This window comes from Dipodomys spectabilis, unplaced genomic scaffold (assembly GCF_019054845.1).
Source record: "Dipodomys spectabilis isolate Male_0828 unplaced genomic scaffold, ASM1905484v1 ptg000337l, whole genome shotgun sequence".
NCBI lineage: Eukaryota > Metazoa > Chordata > Mammalia > Rodentia > Heteromyidae > Dipodomys > Dipodomys spectabilis.
In genome coordinates this window covers 234491-242443 of record NW_024871014.1, presented here as the reverse complement: position 1 = coordinate 242443, position 7953 = coordinate 234491, and the positions used below count along the sequence as shown (strand labels likewise).

Here is a 7953-nt window from a genome sequence, read left to right as displayed (position 1 = left end):
AAGTAAATTTTCTTCTACTTTATACATTATTCTGAAAGCCTTTTGCTGGTTTATAAGGCCTGTAATCCTACTACTGGGGATATGTACTCAGGATCCTAAGATCTGTGGATAACAGTTGGAAGCCTATCAGGGCAAAATAAATTCATAAGATTATTTTTCAAAAATTTTAATGAACTAGCAAAGGGCCAGGAATGGAGATGTAGCTCATTTAGTAGCTCACTAATAGAGCTAAAAGGACTAGCAAGACCTTGAAGCCCTGATTTCAAACTCTGAGCATGCCAACACACATGCAAGTGTGTGGGCACACTTTATTCAAAATTTATTCAAAATACCTTCATATCAGTGTTTTTCATTAATTTCTTAACGATATTATGAGTGAAATAAAGGAAATAAACTCTTCCATCTCAGAACATTTTTATATGTTTTCATTGCAAAAATGCTGTACAGAAGGGTCACAGTTACACGAGCAAGGCAATGAGTACATTTCCTAACAAGCATTGTTAATTCCTCCTTTATTATTCCCCTACTATCCCTTCCCTTCCACCTCCACAAGTCCACTCACCTCCTCCCTTCCCATGCCTCAATTGTAAAGTTCATTTTACAACATAGTGTCTTGTGCATCTCATTGTTAAAATGGGTGAACCTGTATCCCTATTTAAGCATTTTCTTTTTCTTCTTCCCATCCACAAATTAGAAGAGACTATAGACAAGATGTAGGCGCACCAACTTCAAATACAGTGAAAACAGGTGTTATAACATGGGGTCGGAACATATAAAGAAGCAAAAAAAAAACAAAAACCACACTGTATGTTATAAGTATGTGAGAAACAATAGCAAGAAAGAAAAAACCACTTGTGTCACTAACTTCGGTTCATTTCCCTTAACATAATCTTATCTGGTCATATGCTCATAGCTTTTGACCTTTTCTGCTTATCCCAGACATATATTAGTTATTGAAAATTAGGGAAACCATGGAACCTATGTTTATTTGGACTTGGCTTACTACACTTCATAATCTATTTCCGAAGCCTTTCCATTTCCTAACAAATTAGGCGATGGAATGACAGGAGTTTGCCTCTCATCCTTAAGCAGGGGCCATGTTAATCTTCTCGGTATCATTCCAAATTTAGTGTATATGATGCTTCCTCACTGCTTCTCAGGGAGCAGAGGAGCGAAGGCCTTCCCTCACCCTCCAGTACTGGAGGTCTCCATCTTGGATACTGACAATGCTCGATGGAGCTGCTAGCTCCAACTTAAGCCTTGGAAGAAAACTGGAGTCATTTAGTAGGTCACAAGAACCTAAGCTGATCTGCCAGACTCAGCTCCACCCAGAGAAAAGTCACCAAGCTCGGGCGCCAGCCATAGGAGTGGCTTTCTTCACTGGGTAATCAGAGCCAGAGGCTGCCCCTCCCTTTAGCAGCCTTGACAATCAATTGAAATTCAGTAAACATAAACCCGGAGAGTGGCTCCAGGCTGGGCTCTGGGAGTTTCTCACAAACTAGCCCCCGAGAAAAGCTAATGTTTGCTGAAAGTCCTCAACTCTACCCAGAACCTAGCCTCATCACAGCATCTCCAAACTTGAGGGAAAAGCCATCTCCCTCTTTTGTGGTACTCAAAGCATATCTCCCTTCCATTGAACTAATCTGGGAGGAGGATCACAAAATCCTGGGTAAAGCAGAGCATTTTTCTGCCTGTTCAAACAAACTGATATAAGAAATGAACCAAGCCACAGGAAAATCAAACACCAAAAGTAGACCAGAGACTCCAACAAGAGGCTGGTTATGGACATAAGGGAGATACATGATTTTTCCGACCCCTACCAAAAATGTTTTTCTTTTTTTTTTGGTACCTTTTATAAAAACTTTTTTCTAAAACTTTTTTAAAATTTTTACCTTTTTTGAAAAAAATTGTTTTCTAGTAACTTTTTTTCCTCTTATAATTTTTATTTTAGGGGTATATGTGTGTGTGCGTGTTTCTTTCTTTTCTTTTAAAAAAAATTCTTTTTGTTTTTTGTTTAGCTCTACTGAACTTCTGATCTTTTCTTCTTTCTTTCTTATCCTTTTCACCTTTTCTTCTCTTTCGTTCTTCTTTATGCGATTTAATTGTTGTTCTGCACATCCTCAGATAAACCCGTAGTCGATTAGTAGACCTTATCCCCCATTGTGTACACACTTAATCCACAAATTCATTACTCAATTAAAAACCTCTTAGACTTAAATTCCTTAATAGCAGTACTACCTCTTTATACCTATATAATATTTTAAGTATTTTTATTTTTAAATTTTTCACATCTCCTTTATATTCCTCCCTGTCTCTCATTATATTCACGTTCTTCTCTGAATAGTTTGTATTCATTTCTGCTTCATATTTTAAATTTTTACTTTTCTATTTTTCTTGGTCACTTTTTTCCCTTTCCTTTCTTCTTCTTTTTCTCTCTCTACTTTCATACTATCCAACTTATTTCCTTCTTTGACATTAGGACTCAGTTAACTCTCCCTGTACATTCCCACATCATTCTATTCCTATTGTTAACCCACATCTCTCCCTAAACCTAATAATTTCTGGTTTACCAAATTCTTCTTCATGGTTCGCACCCCATTAATATATAGTTGTTAAATGTTGAATAGATGTATCTGTTGAACTAGACTGTATCTGCAGAATATTGACTGTGCAAATACAGACTTTGGTTGATGCTTGCCTTAAGAAAGTGTTCTAGCAAAAAACTGGTGTTATTTTCATCCCAAATGGGCAGAGTAAGCTGGAAAAAACACAAGAAAAATGGCAAGTCCGGGTATCTCCACTCTCACTCATGATAATCAGGGAACAGAACAGATAATGAATAATCCACTGCTGGCAAACATGATAAATGAAAATATTGAAAACATACAAAGGACTCTGTATGAGCGTGATAGGGAGAGAGAGGAGGCAAACAAAAGGTCAATGCAGGAAAAGATTGAAAACTTACAAAGGACTCTGTATGAGAGTGATAGGGAGAGAAAAGAGGCAATCCAAAGATTTATACAGGAATATCATGAGCGTGAGGAAGCTACTCAAAAAATGATACAGGATTTGCGTGAGCAGCTTGAGAATACTCAAAGAGAAAGGCAGGAATGGTGTGAGCAGGCTGAGAACATGCAAAGTGAACTACAGGAATGGCATGAACATCAGGAAGCTAAGCAAAGAGTAATACAGGAATTGATAGAGCAGGATGAGTATACACAAAGATCACTAAAGGCATTCATGGGAGCCATTAAAAAAGAGCTGAGGGAAGTCAGGGAGACCACAAAGGGAAAGCTGAATGGAACCCAACAGAAGGAATGGGAGTCCAAGGAAACCATAAACAATCAACTGAGTGATTTTAGAATAAACATTGAACACCCAATTAAGGAAGTAAAGACGTTCATTCAAGATCTAAAACAAAGCTGCAACAAAGGATTTGAAGCCATCAAAGCTGACTAATTAGAAGGAGAAGAATTTAAAATTAAAGTAGAAAGTCTTGACAGCAGGTTAGAGGATGCAGGAGATCGAATCTCGGGGATTGAAGACAGCCTAGATATTATAGAGAAAGAACATACAACCATCCAAGACAAGTCCAAGAAATATGATAGATCTATCCAACACTTGGAAGACACCATCAGAAGGCCTAATCTGAGGACAATGGGTGTAGAGGAGCACCTAGAAACAGAAGTTAATGGTCTAGGAAATTTGTTTAACAGGATCCTAGCAGAGAACTTCCCAAGCATGCAAAAAGATAGGCCTATTCAGATACAAGAAGCTTTTAGAATTCCAAATAGACCAGACCAGAATAGGAAATCCCACTGTCACATTATAATCCACACAGGATCAACTCAGACCAAGGAAAAGATCCTTAAAGCTGCGAAGGAGAAAAGATGAATAACTTATAAAGGGAAACCAATTAGAAACACCACAGATTACTCAGCAGAGACAATCAAGGCAAGAAGAGCCTGGAATGATGTATGCCATGCCCTAAAAACAAACAACTATCAACGAAGAATACTGTACCCAGCTAACTCTCCTTCATAACTGAAGGCCAAATAAAAACCTTCCATAGCAAAGAAAAATTGAAACAATACATCTCCACCAAACCAGCCCTACAAAAAATTCTTAAAGGTGTCCTACAAATAGAAAACCAACAAGACCATAATAAAGGGCAAGAAACTGCACCCACACTGAGAATCCAAGAACCATAGGAAGAACCCAGTTTTAGGAGCCCCAAGAAGGTGGATAACAAGGCAGGAACTCCCAAATACCTCTCAGTCCTATCTCTCATTATTAGTGGACTTAACTCTCCAATTAAGAGACATAGACTCTCTAGTTGGATTAAAAAACAAGATTTTTCTATCTGGTGCCTTCAGAAGTCATATCTTGCCAGTAAAACAAACACATTTTCAATGTTAAAGTCTGGAACAAAATCTACCAAGCAAGCGGCCCCCATAAATAGTCGATAGTTACAATCCTAATATCAGATAAAATAACTTCAAATTAAAATTTGTGAGAAGAGATAAAGAAGGTCGCTACATACTAATTAAGAGATCTCTCCTTCAGGAGCATATTACAATTCTAAATATCTATTCACCAAACAACAGAGCACCCAAATTTATCCAATAAACACTACTTTCCCTCAAATCCCACATAGATCCAAAGAAATTAATTGTTGAGGATTTTAACACACCAATCTTCCCACTAGATAGATCAACTCAGCAAAACCTCAACAGAGAAACCGCAGATCTAAACAACTGCACAGATCAACTAGTTGTTACAGCTATCTACTGAATATTTCACCCAGCAGCTTCAGAAGTTTGCTTTCTGAGCAGCACATGGAACATTTTCTAACATAGACCACATTTTAGGTCACAAAGCAAACTTGTCCTAATTCAGAAACATTGAATTTATATCATGCATTCTCTCTGACCACAAGGGAAGAAAATTAGAACTCAACACCAAAAGCCACCAAAGAAAGTCTTGTAACACACAAAGGCTGAACAAAACACTATTGAATGACCAGTGGGTCATGGAAGAGACTAGAAAGGAAATTCAAATTTTCATGATATTCAACAAAAATGAGCACACAAATTACCAGCTCCTCTGGGACACAGTAAAGGCAATACTCAGAGGCAAATTTGTAGCTCTGAGTTCCTACATCAACAAATTGGAGAGATCTGAAACCAACAATTTAATAAGACATCTGAACCTTCTTGAAAAAGAGCAGCAAGATAAACCCCAATCCAGTAGACAGAAAGAAATAATTAAAATTAAATTAGAATTAAATGAATTAGAATCCAAAAAAACTATAGAAAGAATCAACAAAAGAAAGATTTGGTTCTTTGAAAAAATTAACAGACCGTTAGCAAATCTTTTCAGAAAAAGAAGAGAACACACCAAATAAATAAATTCAGAAATGAGAATGGAAACATCACCACAGAAACAACCAAGATTCAGAACATTATAAGGGGATACTTCTCAAAACTTTATCTAATTAGTATGAGAACTTGGCAGAAATGGAACTTTTCCTAACAAATATTGACATGACAAAACCAATCCAAGATGAGTTAAACCATCTTAACAGGCCCATATCAAGCATTGAAATAGAAACAGCAATAAGAGAACACCCAGCTAAGAAAAGTCCAGGAACAGATGGATTTACAGAGGAATTCTACACAGCCTTCAAAGCAGAGCTCACACCAATACTCCTCCAATTCTTCAAGGAAATTGAAAGAGAAAGTTCACTACCAAACACATTCTATGAAGCCATCATAACCCTCATCCCAAAATCAGGCAGGGACTCATCAAAGAAAGAGCACTATAGACCCATTTCTTTGATGAACATTGATGTAAAATTTCTCAACAAAATTTTGGCCAATCAACTTCAACAATTCATCCAAAAAATCATACATTATGACCAAACAGGATTCATTTAAGGGATGCAAACCTGGTTCAATATATGCAAATCAATTAATATTATTCATCACATCAAAAGGTGCAAGGATAAGAACCACATGGTTTTCTAAACAGAATCAGAAAAGCATTCAACAAGATCCAGCACCCCTTTATGATGAAGGTTTTGGAAAAATTAGGAATCCATGGAACATTCTTCAATACAATAAAGGCTGTATATGACAAGCCTACAGCCAGCATTATACTAAATGGTGAAAAACTAAAGCCATTTCCTCTTAACTCAGTAACAAGAAAAGGACGTCCACTCTCTCCACTTCTCTTCAATCTAATATTAGAATGCCTAGCTACAGCAATAAGACAAGATGCAAACATAAAGGGGATCCAAATAGGGAAAGAAGAGATAAAATTCTCCCTCTTTGCAGACGACATGATCTTCTCCACTCCCAAATTACTCAAGCTGATTCAAAACTTTGGCAAAGTAACAGGGTATAAAATTAACCCCCAAAATCGATGGCTTTTCTGTATTCCAACAATGAGAAAAGTGTGACTGAAATTAGGAAAGCAATTCCATTTGTAATAGCCCCACAAAAAATAAAATACCTAGGAATTAACTTAACCAAAGAAGTGAAGGACCTCTATGATGAAATCTTTAAAAACTTGAAAAAGAAGATCAAAACAGAACTTAGAAAATGTGAAAAACTCCCACGCTCCTGGATTGCAAAGATTAACATCGTAAAAATGGCAATACTTGCCAAGGCTATCTACAAATTCAATGCAATATCTATCAAAATTCAAACCTCATTCTACAAGGGAATAGAAGAGGCAATCCAAAAATTCATATGGAACAATAGAAGACCCCGAATAGCAAAACCGCTCCTCAACGGAAAGAATGCTGCTGGAGGAATATCAATACCAAATTTCAAACTCTACTATAAAGCCATAGTAATCAAAACAGTTTGTCACTGGCACAAGAACAGACCTCAGAACCAATGGAATAGAATTGAAAACCCAGAAATGAACCTACAGAACTATAGCCATCTAATCTTCGATAAGGGAACTAAAAAAAAAAATGGAATGGAAGAAAGACAGCCTCTTCAGTAAATGGTGCTGGCAAAATTGGTTAACTACCTCTAGAAAACTAAAGCTAGACACTTACATATCACCCAGCACAAAAATCAACTCCTAATGGATCAAAGACCTCGGAGTCAAACAGACACTCTGAAAACATTACAAGATGGAATAGGAGAAACCCTAGGTCTCTTTGGCACAGTCCGAAATTTTCTTAATAGCGAACCGGAAACACAACAAATCAAAGAAATTTTGGACAAATGGGATTGCATGAAGTTGCAGAGCTTCTGCATGGCAAAGGACATAGCTAGCAAGATCAATAGAAAGCCCACAGATTGGGAGAAGATCTTCACTAGCCATACAACGGACAAGGCTCTTATATCTAAAATATACTTGGAACTCAAAAAATTAAATCCCCCAACAACAAATCCTCAAAGAAAAAAATGACCAATAAGTATGTGGGCTAAAAGCTTAAAGAGAAACTTCTGTGAAGAAGAAAGAAGGATGACCAATAGACACATGAAGAATTACTGAACTTCCCTAGCCATAAAAGAAAGGCAAATTAAAACAACATTAAGATACTACCTCACCCCAGGAAAATAGCAACAGATGCTGGAGAGGATGTGGACAGAAGGGAACATTACTTCATTGTTGTTGGGAGTGTAAACTTGTTCAACCTCTTTTTGAAACTAATATGGAGGTTCCTCAAAAGACTCCACATAGAGCTCCCCTATGACCCAGCAATCCCACTTTGGGGCATTTATCCAAATGCTTACAAACAAGACCACACTAAAGCTACCAGCACAACTATGTTTATTGCTGCATTATTTACTATAGCTAAGATATGGAACCAACCCAGATGCCCCTCAGTAGATGAATGGATCAAGAAAATGTGGTATATATACACAATGGAATTCTATGCCTCCATCAGAAAGAATGACAGTGCCCCATTTGTTAGGAAATGGAAAG

General features: G+C 37.1%; 1 non-coding gene across 1 annotated transcript; it reads right to left on the bottom strand.

Moving 5' to 3' along the window:
* Positions 1-1043: 1043 nt before the first annotated feature.
* LOC122095160 lies at positions 1044-1150 on the bottom strand. Its single transcript, XR_006145054.1, has one exon. It is a non-coding gene; the product is annotated as a U6 spliceosomal RNA (small nuclear RNA).
* Between the last annotated feature and the right edge of the window lie 6803 nt (positions 1151-7953).